We start from the raw sequence: 16717 nt of genomic DNA, 5'->3' as shown, positions 1-16717 counted from the left end.
AGAGAAACTTTTATAAACAAATACTAAAATTATATTCTAGGACCTGACCAACATTAGCAAAAGAAAGTTTGTCTTTTTAGCTGTTTCACTATGAATTATCTGAAGGAGTTAAGGTGCTTTTAGGAAAGTGTAGGATGTGAAGAGTTTAATATTCACTCTTCCAAGTGAGCCAAGACCCTGGGAGAAGAGCAATATTGTTTAAAAAGTCCAAGTGAACAGAGGTAGGGGAGGCAATGTAGGAGACTAGAGGCCACAGTGTTCCAGCATGCCAGTGCATGGGGCACACTGAATTGCTGAGAGGTAGCATGGCAAAGCATTAATGTTGGGGACTCAGCTTGGTTTTCTATGTGGATTCTATCATTTACAAGCTATGTGACCTTGATTACCTCATTAATTTATGAGACAGAACTACCTACCTCTTACAATAGTTTTGAATATTTGTGAGATAATACAAGTAAAGCACTTAGAATTGAGCCTGTCATGTAAGGAATGTTCAGTGGTTATCGGCCATGTTATTATTATAGACCTCTTAGATGTATCAGAGACTGTTGATTTTTAGCCAATAAACATTTCCTTTTTTTTCCTGAGTGCAAAGATAGATGGTATTCTCCACACTCTCTCACAGTCAGGTATGGTTATGCGCATAAGTTCTTGCCAAAGAAATGTGCAGAAATGATGTATTCAACTTAAAGGAGGCTATTAATAAGAAGGTTTACCTACTCCATATCCCCTTTGCTTGCCCATCACTGGAGTACAGATGATAATGCGACCCTAGGGGACAGAAGATTTACAAAAAGGAAGAAATTTGAGTCCCTGCACCATGTGCTGAAGAGATAACTGCCATCCAGGAATAGCCACTATGTACCGTTATATGAGTAAGAAATAAGCTTTTATTATATCTTATTCATTACATATTTTGGAGAGTATTTATTATAATAGCCTGTCCTCCCCTAAGAAAATGTAGTGGGGGGGAAATAACAAAAAGCTTTACACTGTATTCCTGATTCTGATAATTTACATATTTCCTAGATGTTATGGGCCTGAAAGGATTGGCATAATTCTAAGCAATTCAAAAGTCATTTATCACATGGAAACAGATAGGATACTGCTCCTCAATTTGTTAATATATGTATGGTGAAAAGATACTGCGTGTTATGCAGCCATATTTGACATTTATAATAGACTGAAACATGGAAACTTTGGTAAAGAAAGCTATAGTGCTCCTCAAATTTATTTGACTAAAGAAAACCCTTTTTGTAACAATTCTGTAAACATCCCTGAAGACATTACTTTGCAGGCATCGATTTGGATACGGGGGAATAGCCATTTTTAAGTAATCTGGGTAAGAATATAAATTGACAAAGCTTTTTTGGAAGTTAATTTTGTTGTGTCTATTAAAGCCTTTAAATCCATAATTCCACTTCTTAGAATATCTTTTAAAAGTTAAAAACTCATAGGAACATGAGTGTAAATGTTGTTGGTGCTATTATATTGGTAAAAATCAAAACAAAAACAAACAAAAACCAAACAAAACTGTAAAACATGTACTTTTTTTTCAATAGAGTAGTAAGAGAACTTAGGTTTGATTCATAGTCTATGACAAACTATAGTTATTAGAAATGAATAGGATGTACATCAAAGGAAATGTAAGCTTCAATTGGGCTTATGTAATGTGGATTTTTTCTTTTCTGAGTCATCTCCAGCAAGTAGGAAAAAAGGCCTGATGCATTATAGCTGTTTAGGAAATATTTGGTAAATAAATGATTTTAATATGTATTTTTACAGAAAGTCATCTATGATATATTGTTGAGTAAAAACAATTAACTTTTAGCATAATTTATAGGGCAAGATCTAATGTATGTTCAAAGAACAGACATAGAGATAAAGAACCAGAAATTCCCTGTTAAATTGCAACCAGAGGTTACCTCTGAGGTGTGGAATAGGCATAGTGGGGATTAAAGGGAGAGCTTCAGTTAGACTTTACCCAGTATGCTTGTTTCTTTTAGAACAGGCATATATTCATGCATCATTTAGTAATCATCATGGGCCATTTATAAATCTTTTGAAATGATAATCTAAAGTAGGACATTTATATTTTGAAGAGGGAATAGTAATCTTAGCTAAACCTACTGAACATTGCTCATGAGCTGAACACTGTTTAAATATTGTACCTGTGTTAACTCACCTAAATTTGACTCAGTTAACCTTATTAGAGAAGTGTTAGCACTGCTGCCATTTTACTGATAAGGACACTGAGGATAAAGTACCTGTTTTGCACCACATATCCACGTAGTAAAGAACTCGAAATACAAACCCAGGCAATCAAGCTTTACCTGCAATCTTAACCATCTCGTTAATGCTGTGTTTGAATAAAATCAATATTCTGAGCCAGTGAGAACCTGATTGGAATAATGAAAAAGAAGAGAGGGACAATAGGCCTATGAAGGTTGATAGCAACTCTTGAAATCAAACACTGAAATGTTTGGATGGTTTTATTAATCAGCACAGAAATGTGACTTTGAGCTTCTTTAAAGGTTCCTATGTTTTTTTTACAAGGGGAATGGAGTATGGAGTGCTTAGAAGATAGTAAATAAGTCATACCATTCTGGTTAATCTATGAGCAGGGGAAAAGGATTGAAATAAAATATTCCAAAATCCACTATTGAAAACAAAGGTGCCCGCATTTGGCAGTGGCCCATCATAGCACTGTTGGATAGAGATCAAAACTGACTGAATGGTGTATTTGCAGCTATTTAATAACAATGGAGAGATTCAGAGAGATGGTTTCTTCAGTAAAGCTGAGGTCATCTGGTCCTGTCGCCAGGCCTAACTCACATTTCATACACAATGTGTATGTGAACACCTCTGAAGTTTTGCTCATATTGTTTTTGGCTGGGAATTCCCTATCTCCTCCTGAACTGACACATTCCTACTCATGTTTAAGGTCAAATTCAAGAGCTACCTTTTCTTTAGAACCTCCCTTAAATGTCCCCTAAGGAAAAGATAAGCCATTCCCTTTTCTGAGATTTTTTAAAATCTAGGGTCCTTGTTTTTCAAAGACCAGCACAGTATGAGGGAGAGTAGATATTTATGAAATAGTAATTAAATGAATACATGCATTTGTATATATTTAATTAACCCTCAGCTTATTAAAAGTAATAAAGATGTCTTACAAATGTAATAATGAAATAAAAACATTCTAGCAAAAGTTTATTGAATACTTTATGGTGGACACTCTGCTAAATTGTGTGTGTGTGTGTGTGTGTGTGTGTGTGTGTACACACACAGTATCTTATTTCACTGCTGACCCATCTAACTGTACCATTTTACAGAAGATACTAAGGCTAAGAGAGGTTAACTTGTTCAAGGTCAAGCAAGTAATAACTCTCAAAGTCAGGTTTCAATCTCAGATTTGACTCTAAAGCTTATGATTTTATTCGGTAAAAGTTAGAACCCTTGAGAAAGATAAAGGCAACATAAATATAAGAAGAAAAAGTCTGCTGAATAGAATGATGTGATCTCTACCACTGGTCTAGCAAAACACTGTAATGAGCCCTGGCTGGTGTGGCTCAGTTGGTTGGGTGTTGTCCTGTGCAGCAAAAAGTTGCTGGTGTGATTACCAGCGAAGCACATTCCAGGATTGCAGGCTTGATCCCTGATAAGGAGCATGTGGGAGGCACCTTATCGATGTTCCACTCCTCTCACATGAATGTTTCTCTCTCCCTCTCTCTTTTTCTCTCTCTAAAAATCAATTAAAAACCTTTAAAAAACAAATGAACAAACAAAAAACACTGATAACTCTGGTACGTGCAGTGTACTAGTTCAAACTTCCATGTCAATATTTCTAAATAATCCAGGAATAAATCAATGATTATCAGTTATAGCAACACTATCATATTCCTTGTATTTATACTGAATGTTAGACTCATTTCATCCAGTACGTGATTTTGTTTCTTGTATTATCCAGAAACATGCCTTTATTTTGTCCAAGGGTTGACAAAATGCTAAAGTAACTTTAGACATCTTATTTCCAGATTGTAAAAATAGAAACTCTAGCTGTAGTACATCAGAAAAAGGATATTCTCTGACTATTAACCATTACCTTTGAGTCTAGAAACATGTCCTATGAATCAGTCATTTGATGCTGATAAATTCCAGGCAACTTCCTATGCATAAATTGTCAATGATTTTGTAGGAGAAAGGATTCCAAAAAAGACTTGACTAATATGAATTCCTTTTAAAGACAATTGATAGCCAAGACCATATTGTCTTACCTATCAACATTTTATATTTAGATAGATATTCAATCTGGATAATGAACGGGATGAAGAAAAAATTATCTAGAACTTGGGGCCTTTAATTATCCTCTTATAACATACTAGAGGCCCAGTGCATGAAAATTCATGCACTCAGGGGGAGAGGGGGTCTCTCAGCCCGGCCTGTGCCCTCTCACAGTCTGGGACCCCCTCGGGGGATGTCCACCTGCTGGTTTTGGCCCAATCCCCGGGGTATCAGGCCTAAGCTGACAGTCAGACATCCCTCTGGCAGCCTGGGAGCCCTTGGGGGATCTCTGAGGAGGTGGGAGAGGCTCCTGCCACTGCGGCTGTGCTCGCAGCTGTCAGCAAGGTTTGTGGATGAGTGGAGCTCTCCCTGTGGGAGCGCACTGACCACCAGGGGCAGCTCCTGCATTGAGCATCTTCCCCCTGGTGGTCAGTGCACATCATAGCGACGAGTCCTTCCTGGCTGTTCCACAGTGAGGGTCAATTTGCATATTGCCCTTTTATTATATAATGCTAGAGGCCCGGTGTATGAAAATTCATGCACTGGAGAGAGTGTCCCTCAGCCTGGCGTGCCCCTTCTCACAGTCTGGGAGCCCTCAGGGGTGGGTGGAGACCCAGTGATCAGGGGAAGGTGACGCCTCCATCACACCTCTGCTGCTGCCACTGCCGGCAGCACAAGCCTTGGCCAACCCTGGTTACCTGAGCCTTGGGCAGCCCTGGGTGGCTGGGCAGCTGCCATCCAAGGCTTGCCTGTGCCTCGGGCAGGCCCTGGGCAATTGGGGGATGAGGGAACTGGGGGACTCCAGAGGCAGGTGCCCCGGCGAGGCTGAGGGGACTGGACACCGTCATCTGTGGCTGTGGGTGCCATCATCTTTGAGGGCATAGCAGCCAATTAGCATATTCCCTCCTTATTGCCTGTGGGTGCTGCCATCATTGCGATGATGTGAGGTTCAATTAGCATAGTCCCTCTTTATTAGATAGGATATTCTAGAGCAGTGGTTCTCAACCTTCCTAATGCCGCGACCCTTTAATACAGTTCCTCATGTTGTGGTGACCCCCATTTTCATTGTTACAAATTGAACATAATTAAAGCATAGTGATTAATCACAAAAACAATATGTAATTATATATGTGTTTTCCAATGGTCTTAGGCGACCCCTGTGAAAGGGTCGTTTGACCCCCAAAGAGGTCGTGACCTACAGGTTGAGAACTGCTGTTCTAGAGTATTCAAGGAAGTAGTTAGAAGCTGACTATTATTAATTTGATAAGTTGATGACTGAAGCAGCATTAATTCTGCATGATACAGTTTTTCTTTAATTACTACAGATTAGCTGGAGTTGTATCAAGCAATTTGAGTTGACTCCTCTCCAAATCATTTTTTCGGGGGTGGTGGTGCATATTTCTCATATTTACATAAAAATTGGTCATGAATAGCTGATGTTGCACTACCTTTCACAGAGTGTGCTTTAAAAAAGGTAACAAAAACTATACAAACTACTTACTGGATGAGATAGTGACTGACCTGATGCAACAATAAAAATTGATCCTGGTTATTTTGCCAAGCATTAAATAATTTGTAGATCTTTCTGCTGAGTTGCCAAAAAAGAAAGTTGGGTTGTATATTAAATTTTGCCTTTGGGCATTATTACTTTGAAAGTAATCCAAATATTTTGTTTATATTGGAAGAATTCAGTGAGATACAGTTAACTGTGAATAGAATTCAAAACAATAACTCTGGAAAGGAACTATTTCCTTTGGTCAGAGGCAATTGTGTCAGCAGTTATGACCAGTCAATCAAAAAGAAGAAAGAGAGAGAGAGAGAGAGAGAACACCAACTGTGAGAAGGCAGCTGCCAAGCGGATTGACTAGATAGCAATACAAAATTTGAAATGTTTTATGACATAAGGTAAATACTAAGCTTTTATCTGCGCATTGGGAAAAATGAAATACAACAACTTAGAAATTGTATGTAAGTGCATTATTGAGAAATATAGAAAAACTCAACTACCTTTGCATACAATTGAAGATAACAGCAGACATTATTTGTCTGATGGCACTGTTTTATACTGCAGAGACCTTTTAAGAAGAGTTTACAACTAAATTTTAGAACGGCACACATACATACTTATAGTGACTTTATTCTTTTCTACAAATTTGTCAAACAAGTGGCTTATCAAATCCATACTTTTTGTTTTAGTTTAAAAGTATTATGTTTTAAGTGAATTGTTTGAGCTTTAAGAAAATGTTTTAAACTTCAACAGTGGACCACTAAAGAATTTTGAAAGAATAAGACTGAAAACAATAGAAAATACAACTTATTTACTTATTTATTTTAATATATTTTTATTGATTTCAGAGAGGAAGGGAGAGGGAGAGAGAGATAGAAACATCAATGATGATAGAGAATCATTGATCTGCTGCCTCCTGCATGCCACCTACTGGGGATCAAGCCTGCAACTCAGGCATGTGCCCTTGACCAGAATTGAACCCGGGACCCTTCAGTTCACAGGCCAACACTCTATCCACTGAGCCAAACCAGCTAGGGTGAAAATACAATTTATTTAATCAGTGTTTTATTTACTTATGTAGCAAAGTATTATTGCACTTTCTGTGCACTGGTTCCATTTGACTTTTCTAGTGTTGCTAAATAATAAAGCAGGAGAGCTATCATGCTGGGAGCTATATGATGATTTTCATTTTTAGCAATAGTGGTGTTCTGGGCAATTAATCAATAGAGAGTTTAGTGAACTGATATCTATACTAATAAAAGGGTAATATGCTAATTAGACCGAGTCAACTAGACATCTTCTAGTTGTCTGCTCGTCTGGTCCTCCTTCTGGACAAAGTCATAGTGACGGGGTCTGAGTTGTTAGGAGTGATCAGGCTGGCAGGGGAGGGCGGTTAGGGATGATCAGGCCACAGGCAGAGGTGGTTAGGGGGCAATCAGGCAGGCAGGCAGGCAGGTGAGCAGTTAGGAGCCAGAGGTCCCAGATTGTGAAAGGGATGTCTGACTGCTGGGGAGTCCTGGAGGCCTCTAGATTTTTTATAATTAGTGTTCCTTCTTATTTATTTTTTCATTTTTCATTTTTGGGGTTAACATTCACCATATATATATATATATTTTTTTGAAAATTTAGTTAAATTGGGCAATCTCATTACATTATTCATCACTTTCTCTTCTCATTGATAGATGTTTTTATAAAGTGAAAATATTTTTCTTCCTATATTAAGCATTTTTTATTTTTCCTTTTAAATTATATATAAAATAATCTTAATTTAGCCTATTCTGTACTTCTGGGTTATTTACACTTTTCATTTTGAACTCTTGATATACATTTATGATTTAGGTTTCAAGTTAACTCCTATATATAGAATATACAACTTTTTTCTCATTTTTATTTCTTCCATTTTCTTTCATTTTATGGTTCAGCATATTATTTTCTCAAGAAAACATGCTTGTTATTGTTAGATATTTACCCTAATTGATGTCAATATGACCACTGAACATGTCAATCCAGTTATCAGTCAACCACATTAGAAAGAAGCTGAAAAAAACAAATCTCTACAATTTATACTCACTGTTGAATGAAAATGCAACTGAAAGTATGAACAGATCTCTTTGGCAAAATAAGTTTAGAAATAAGACTTTAACATTTTAAATGTATTTTTTACTCACTTGTGGAATATCATGTTTTGTCAAATTTACTACTTGCATTTATTTTCTTGAAGAACAGTGAAAGTTTTGTATCATAAAAATCATTTAGCATCTTACAGAAATTTAACTACTGTAACTATGTAGTCTTTCTTTTAACCCATCAAACATCTATTTTATTAAATATATAACATCTACTATAAAAATTGCATTATATGTAACTATATGCAGTTGTTAAATATAAGAGTTTGTTTCAGTAGTTACTTATTCTATAAAAACCATGGTGCTACTTTTAATACCTTGCAGGTTAATTTAAAAAAACTGGATTTCATATGGAAAGTTTTGCCAACTCCACTGTTCTTTGAATGCAGTGTGATGTCTTGGAAGTCCTGGAAATGAAGGAGAAAAAAAAGCCTGTCTCTGCTAGTTAGTTTTGTGATCTTGAACAAAATATTTTTCCTTTCTGGTTTCAGTTTCCCATTTTATAAGATGAATAAATTTAGTTAAATTACTTCAAAGCTCTTGCCATCTCCAAAACTTTGATGACCTTGCAATTCTACTGGCATTTTTAAAGATTCCTGGTAAAACAACAACTTTGGGGGAAACCTTAAAAACTTGTATATTAAAACATGCACAAGGCATTCAGAGCGTATGAGAGTATAGCACAAGCAAAAGATTTTATAAACCGTGGCATGCTTTACTTTGTAACCATGGCATTTCAAATGAGCATTTTATATTAGATTGATAAATATGGTCATTTGACTGTGGTTTTATGCCGCAATCCATGGTTCTCTCAACTTTGTGAAGATTTTCTAGTTTATAGTATGAACCTTTGATTCACCAAATAACATTACCAAATTATTCTGTCTTTGCTCTGAAACTCATGTTGGCTGCTCTTGATTAGAAATGGAGATAAAATTAATTGCCTGATTTTTGATACGGACTTTCAAAAGCTTAGCAGATTTTATTAGTTAATCCAAACAATGTCGGGGTAAGACAATTATGCCTCTTCTTTTCTCATGCACCCAGCCCGCCTTTGTTCTTTATAACCTGGATCTGGACCAGCAGATTGACAGGCGAACACCGGAGCCAGAGGAGCTGGTGCTTTTTGTTCCACAGAGTCCTTGTTCTTTGCAGAGTGGCTGATATTCTAATAATAAAGGAAAAGTCAGCATTTCATGTCCCAAGAGCATGAACTTCCTGCCCTGCTTTGACTCACACAAAGAACACCTCCAGGCCAAGCACCCCCTGGCAGGGTTTAAGTCTCCTTACAATTCTTATCGCGTGGCCTGCCCCGCAGCCCCTTCTCCAGGACCATGCCATGATTAGTCAATGCACAGATGTAAAAGAAACCTGCCAGCGCCTTCAAGTGAAATCTCCTAACATCATAACATGTCACGCTGAAAGCAATGGAATAAAAACAGGTATTCAGGGCTGAGGAAACAAGAAAAGCCGAACAGCGCAGAGACTAGGACAAGGATCTTTAGTTCGACGCCTCACCAGGCCGCGTTGGCCTGTGAGTGTCAAAGAGGGTGGGACACCTTTTGCTTTGCCTGTTACACCCACTGAATCCCCTGGCTGTCTTCCCGGAGTCTGAGTATCAGGGACCCCTCACGAAGGCTTCGTTGCATTCTTTTGAACTGATTCCTGCCAAAGAAGCACAGCAGAAACAAAAGCACTGCTGTGGTGTTAGAAATCACAATTGTCAACTTTGGGGGAAAAAAAAATCCTGGTATGTAGGTGAGAACAATATCCATGTGGTTCAAGTAGACTGATGAATTTACTGGAAGGATCTGTAACAAACAGGGTGGCTGGGGAAGGATCCTGCTCTTTGTCTGGGTACCAAGCTTAAAAAAAGTAGAGGGTTTAAATATCATGATGCCATGTTCAATATTTTAAAGCATTTGCTTCTTGCAGGGGACTTTATAGAGAAATGGAAAGGCAAAAATGTAGAAAAAATAAGTTAAAATTTTTTATTGTATCCATTAAATAGGGTTGAATTAGTTAAATACATTAAAAATGTAAATATTCTAACAAGGTTTTGCTATCTCTTAAAAAATATCATGTGAACCAAGCGATCTCATTTTGAAGATTTGTAACATTTGGTCTCAATGTTTCTTTGTAATATCTCAGGAAAATATTGACATTAAAAAATGTTTTTGGATTTGAAATGACCTTAACAATCTGTAAGTAGCTTCTTTTTTTTAAAAAAAATCTGTATTGTTGAAAGTATTACATATGTCCCCCTTTTCCCCCCATTGACCCCTTCTAGTCCTCCCCAGCCCCCTCTCCAGGCCTTCACCACTCTGTTGTCTGTGTTCATGGGTTATGCACCCTGCCTTCCCTCTGAGGTTCGACAGTCTGTTCCATGCTTCTATGTGTCTGGGTCTATTTTGTTCTTAGAATTTATTCTTACTCCAGATTTCTCCCCGAGAAGCTAATTGCTGATGCTAATAGCTGCCTTTCTCATTTTTAAGATTCCTTTCATCTATTTTAGAGTATATAACTAAGTTATCTTCTCATATTCACCATCTACTGATAAATCTGCTATACTCAATTCTTTTAAAATGTATTATACCTGGTGGAAGTTTTCATTTGATGGAAATTACCAAATTTACAAATTGGTCACAGATTTCTAGTTCTGCACTGGGGCTAACCAGATAATTGCTTTGTGCCTCCGTTTCTCCACCTTTCTAAAGTGAAGCAGGCCATTAAAATAACTTTCTAATAACCCCAAAGTAATGGCAACTCAGTCTCAAATAAAGCATAATAACTTCACTTTTAGGGGAATGTAGGAGCAGACGGTTAGTCCTCGGTTCTCTGCTCTGAATACAACTACCTTTCTATAGAAAACAAAACAAAACTGAAGAAAGATTCTGTTCAATAGGACTTTGTTTCATTTAGTATATCTCTGTAATCCAATACTCTTTGGTAATGATCTATTCACTGCTTAGCTTCTCCACACTAGTCGTGCGTTCCTTGATGATAAGGATCTCTCTCTCTCTCTCTCTCTCTCTCTCTCTCTCTCTCTCACACACACACACACACACACACACACACACACACACATTTTCTCATTATTTGTAGCCCCTCTGACCAACCCTGACACATTATGGACTCTCAATACAAGCTTGTACACAACTGAATGAGCGAATGCATGCAATGATGCTTAGAATAACCCAGGCCAAACCTGTAAATGGCAAACTTGTTTCAGTAGGCTGCCTTCTTTTTCTTTACTCCTGCGTTTATATTAAGCTTCATATCATTATAAAATGAGGGTGCAAATCATAACACTCAACAAGATTACGGAGATGCGTCTATTTTGAAAATAAGGAAAAAACCAAATTGGCATGGAAAAGCTTTCTTTGATATTTGTAGGGCTATTTGGAAAAGAAAATAAGTTTGCTATTATTGCAGACTTATTAATGTTTGCAGTTGTCCTGATTATTCTAACGCAAACCAAATGGCATTTAATTTGGGAGAAATTGCTCTGGACGTGCAATCTAAAGAGGCGAGAAAGGGAACAGACTTTCTTTATGCAGTGTTTGGGATGTGGTTAAATTATTTTAGGATGTTCAACAGTGTAGTGCAAATTCAAATCCTGTGGGCAAAGCTAAACAAGCAATGCTAGGCAGCTTAGCCACTTAATCTTTTGGTGTTCAGTCTGTTGGGTCTGAGCTGTGAAATGGTTCCTGTGGCTTTCATGTGGAAAATGAGAATGTTCTGTAACGGCTGATGTGGGAATAAAGAAGTAAATACAAGGAAACTCTTACAAGCTCTTAATATTAACTGCACTAAGTAAGTGTAACTAACTGCATTAAGTTATTGATTTATCAGGGCTTGACCAAATACTATTTCCCTTTGTCCTTTTTTGGGGGCCAAGGACAAAAGTACAAGGAAGTTAAATGAGCCAGTGCTTAACTCGGTTATTGGTGAATGTACTGACTGTTCTTCTAGCTGCCTTAGGAGAATGTCCAAGGGGCCATTTATAATGGCCTGGAAACTAATACTTATTGATCCTGATCATCCAATTATTAAACTATCAAAAATATATTGTCTTTATAAATGCTGTATAGACCCATACACCTAATTAATGAAATACTCTAGGACCATTTGGATTGAAACCCCAAATTTCAAGGAGATGCCCCATTACAGTTTATTTTTTCCTCTGAAAATATCACTGAGTTATTTTAACCCTAGTTTATAATGGTGGAAAAGAAGCATAGCCTGCTTTACATGGCTAAATGAAATAGACTATTAACTGGTAAATAAACGGTGGATTGCTGTTTAGGGATGGAGTTTAACAACATATATTTAGGACATGCAAACGACACTCTGATTTCAGTCACATTTGGGTGGGTTCCAGACCCTATTAAAACTGACAATGAAAGCAACTTTACTCACTTAGAGATGAGAGGGGTGTTCTAGGGGTCTTCTTATAACCGCCAGGCTCGAAGGAGCTGTGGTATCCCCTCTCTCGAGTTGGTGATTAGACTTTTGGACCATTTTAAAGGGTGCAGGGCTTTTTTCTCATTTCTAAAGCTTTTAAGCACAAATCCCAATTGTGAGCTTCACCACACTTGAATTCTGATTACCTTTGCAGTCACTAATTACCCAGGAATCAGGTTATCGTCAAGCGCTTTTAACAATAAAACCAGAAAAAAGTGTCTATAGTTTTCTATCTGAATATGAGCTGACCTTCAGTATATGGCCATTGCAAACATAAGATAATTAAAACATTTTGTGTATCACACATACTAAACCCCTCTTCTCTCAAAACGAAACAAAAGAAAACAAAAACAAGCAACACACACACACACACACACACACACACACACACACACACACACAAGCTAAGCTAAAACAAAAACATACAAACAAAACAGGTTTTAGCTTCCCAGCCCTGTTCTTAGGAGTCTTGGACATATTTGGGCAGAAAAAGCCAAGTCTTTTTGACAATCAGATACTACAGTTAACATAAAGATCATTTACAATCCACATCAGTAAAACAGGTACTTGAATGGCATTGCTGAAGGTATTCCATTACTAGTATAATCCCTTAAAGAAAACAGGTATTCCTACTATATCATTGTTTTTCAATGACTAATACTAAAAGAATATCCCCAACCAGATTTTTTTGATGATAAAGACTGTGTCTTATAATTTTGTATATCCTTCACAGAATCTGCATATAATTTGCTAGCTGATCTAAAATAAATATATGTTTGAGAATTATTTTCCACAACTTACTATTCACTTAAAGATTACAAAGTATATTAGACCTTGAGATCACATTTTCGAAGTTACAATCAGAATGTAATTTTCCCTTCCAGAGTAAGCTTTATAAATTAATACAAGAAGGACTTATTTTTGCTATTTTATTATTGCAAAATATTTATATTTTCCTCTCATAATAAACTTATTGACCTCCATAAAAAATCTTGAAGGTACATTACAGAAGGATAAGATGATTATCTAGTTAATAATTTTAAAGAATATTTTTAAGTTATATTCTTACAATTAGACAATCATCTCCAGCCACTTACCTGATAAGATAATGCTCATTTTCTCAATAACAACAATGAATAAGGCAAATGTATTCTCTTTCTCTCACTACTGGCTCTTTCCCAGTAGCATTCAAATATGCTGTTATATCTTTGAACTAAAAAAAAATGAACACCCTTCTTGCCCTTCAAATTACTATTTCTTTTTTTTTTTAAATATATTTTATTGATCTTTCACAGAGAGGAAGGGAGAGAGACAGAGAGTCAGAAACATCGATGAGAGAGAAACATCGATCAGCCGCCTCCTGCACACCCCCTACCAGGGATGTGCCCGCAACCCAGGTACATGCCCTTGACCGGAATCGAACCTGGGACCTTTCAGTCCGCTGGCCGATGCTCTATCCACTGAGCCAAACCGGTTTCGGCAAATTACTATTTCTTATCTTCCTTTTTTTTTTTGCCAAAATTCCTAGGAAAATATTTTTGTGGTTGCTCCAATTTTTCTCCTTCAATTTTCTCTTAATCTCACTCCATTCAGATTTTGGCCTTCACCACTGCAATGAAATTGCTCATGTCAAGGTTAACACTGATTTCCATAATGCTAAATCTAATGGCTGTTTCTGAATCAGGTGACCTCTGCTCCTGACATACTTTCTTCAGTTGGCTTGCAGAGCAACATGATCTTCCTTCTAAATTGCTGGCTGATTCTTCTCCATCTCTGTTGCAGTATTCTCCCAATACCATCAGATTCGTAAAGCTTTGTCTTTGCATATCTTCTCTTTTCCATGAGCACTTACATCTTTATTTAACTCAATATTACCTATATGTTCAGGACTCTCAAGTGTTTAATTGCACTTAACCACTCCCGTGAACTCAGCCTCATGTATTCAGTGACCTACTACTTGACATCTTCTCAGGTCTACTCAGCATCTCACACTTAACGTGTGCAAACCTGAAATCTCAATCTACCACATACCTGCTCTTTGAGCAGACGTCCTCATCCCAGTTAATAACATCTTTGTTCTAGTAGCTTAGGCTAAAATCCATAATTAATCCTTCACTTTCTTTATATTACTCACCCTGAATTCAAAACCTGAGCAAATCCTGCTTGTACAATCCTCACAGATACCCAGAATCCAACCTTTCCCACCACCTCCTTTTTATCATCCTGGCCCAGACCAGCAAGATCATCTTGCCTGAATTACTGTGATTGCCTCCTGGTTTAGTTTAGGTTGTCTCTTAGGAATAGATCTTAAAAGAAGATTTGAATGCAGATGGAATATTTAGGAGATGATACCAAGAAATACCCACAGAGAAGTGCAGAAATGAGAAAAAGAAACAAATAAGAAAATATGTAGTGGGAGACTGGGTTTTAATCATTCTGATGAACAAGCAAGATATATAATCTGTCCAATTGACTATTCTGGGGAGGTGAGGAGTGGAATCATTTTACATTTCCCTCAGTCCTACATGGACTGGGTTGGCTGTGAGGGTCAAAGAAAGTCCATCAGATACAGGATCCACAGCTAAATTTGCAGGGCCAAGTGCCAATTGAAAATGTGGGACCCTTTGTTAAAAATGCTTAAGAATTTCAAGAAAGTGACAGAAGAGCATTAAACCAGGGCCCTCCTGAACACAATTTTTGCAGCTGCATGAGTGTAGACACGAATGAAGTCACAGGTACTAACAGTGGAATATGTTTGTATAGGGTACATGGGAATGAGAAATGCTAAGGTGATACAAGTGGGGCACCATCAGAGTCTACTACACCACACATTTATCCAAACACACTTACGTTTCAACTACAATTTTGATTATTTCTTTTAACTGGATGCTTAGAAATGAAATTAACTGGATGCTTAGAAATGAAATTACCAAGTAAAAACATATAAAAATGTTTATGTCTTCTGACATCAATCGCTAAACTCTTTCCAGGAATATTATATAAATATTTGTAAAAGTAGCTCTGTTTACTATACTCTTACTAATATTAGCTATCATTTTTTTATTTATACAAATTTGATGGTGTCAAAAATGGTATTTCAAATTTGTGTATACTGTGCATTAGTTTTGCCTAAAATGATGTGTAAAAATGTTTGCATATATGTTTGACCATTTGCATTTTGTACCTAAAATTCATATGGACTTTCAAAAGCTTAGCAGATTTTATTAGTTAATGCTGATACATAGACTTGAACTCAAATCCTCATAGCAACTCTTTCATAACAGCCAAAAAAATTGAAAATAATCCAAATGTCCAGCAAATTACTTGAATAATTTGTAGTTTTCTAGAAGTTAGAGAAAGCAGTAAAGAAGGCTATATCATGCTGAGCAAGTAGCAGAAGTGGGTGATAGCTTTTACCCAATATCACTTTGTCAATGAGCTAGAAGTGTTTGATCATTTCCTGGCATTGATAACAAAGACACCATAGACATGGAGAAGTTCCTTTCACTTTAGCTTCCTACTGAGGATCAAATGAGGAGTGTACAGAATGCCCATGGGCTTGAGGGGAAGCATGACCTTATGTAGCTCTTCAATATCTTTCCAGTTAGTCAGAGTGAAGTGTTGGCCCCTTGGAGAATCCCAGAAATAGAAGCTTGTAGGTTGGGGATGAAGTAAAGCTCTTACAGGGAGAAAACAAGCATATAAATACTCCAATGTTCATTCTGTCACCACATAAAAAGATTCTCCATGCACTATTTCTTCAGGTATCAATGATCTTACTTGGGTTTTCAGTGCCATAGATCTGGCCATGGCTTGCAACAAGAAATGATTAAAATGCTCATTAATGTATTTTCTTATGGGACTGCCATTTGACTCAGTGATCCCACTTCTGGGAATATGTCCTAAGAATCGCAAAATACCAATCAGAAAGAATTTATGCACCCCTATGTATATAGCAGTGCTATTTACAATAGCTAAGATCTGAAAATAGGCCAAGTGCCCATCAGTAGATGAGTGGATAAAAAAGCTGTGGTACATTTATACCATGGAATACTATGCAGCAGTAAAAAAAAAAAAGATCTCCTACCCTTTGAGACAGAATGAAGCGACCTGGAGAGTATTGTGCTAAGTGAAATAAGCCAGTCAGAGAAAAACAAGTATCATGTGATCTCACTCATATGTGGAAGCTAATGAACAAAATAGATCCAGAGACATGGAAGCATGGAACAGACTGTCGAATCTCAAAGGGAAGGCAGGGCGGGTGGAAGGGTGGAAAAAGATCAACCAAAGCACTTGTTTGCACATATGCATAACCCATGGACATAGACAATAAGGT

This window comes from Myotis brandtii, unplaced genomic scaffold, assembly GCF_000412655.1.
Source record: "Myotis brandtii unplaced genomic scaffold, ASM41265v1 scaffold21, whole genome shotgun sequence".
In the NCBI taxonomy this organism is placed as follows: domain Eukaryota; kingdom Metazoa; phylum Chordata; class Mammalia; order Chiroptera; family Vespertilionidae; genus Myotis; species Myotis brandtii.
This window is presented reverse-complemented; position numbering follows the sequence as displayed.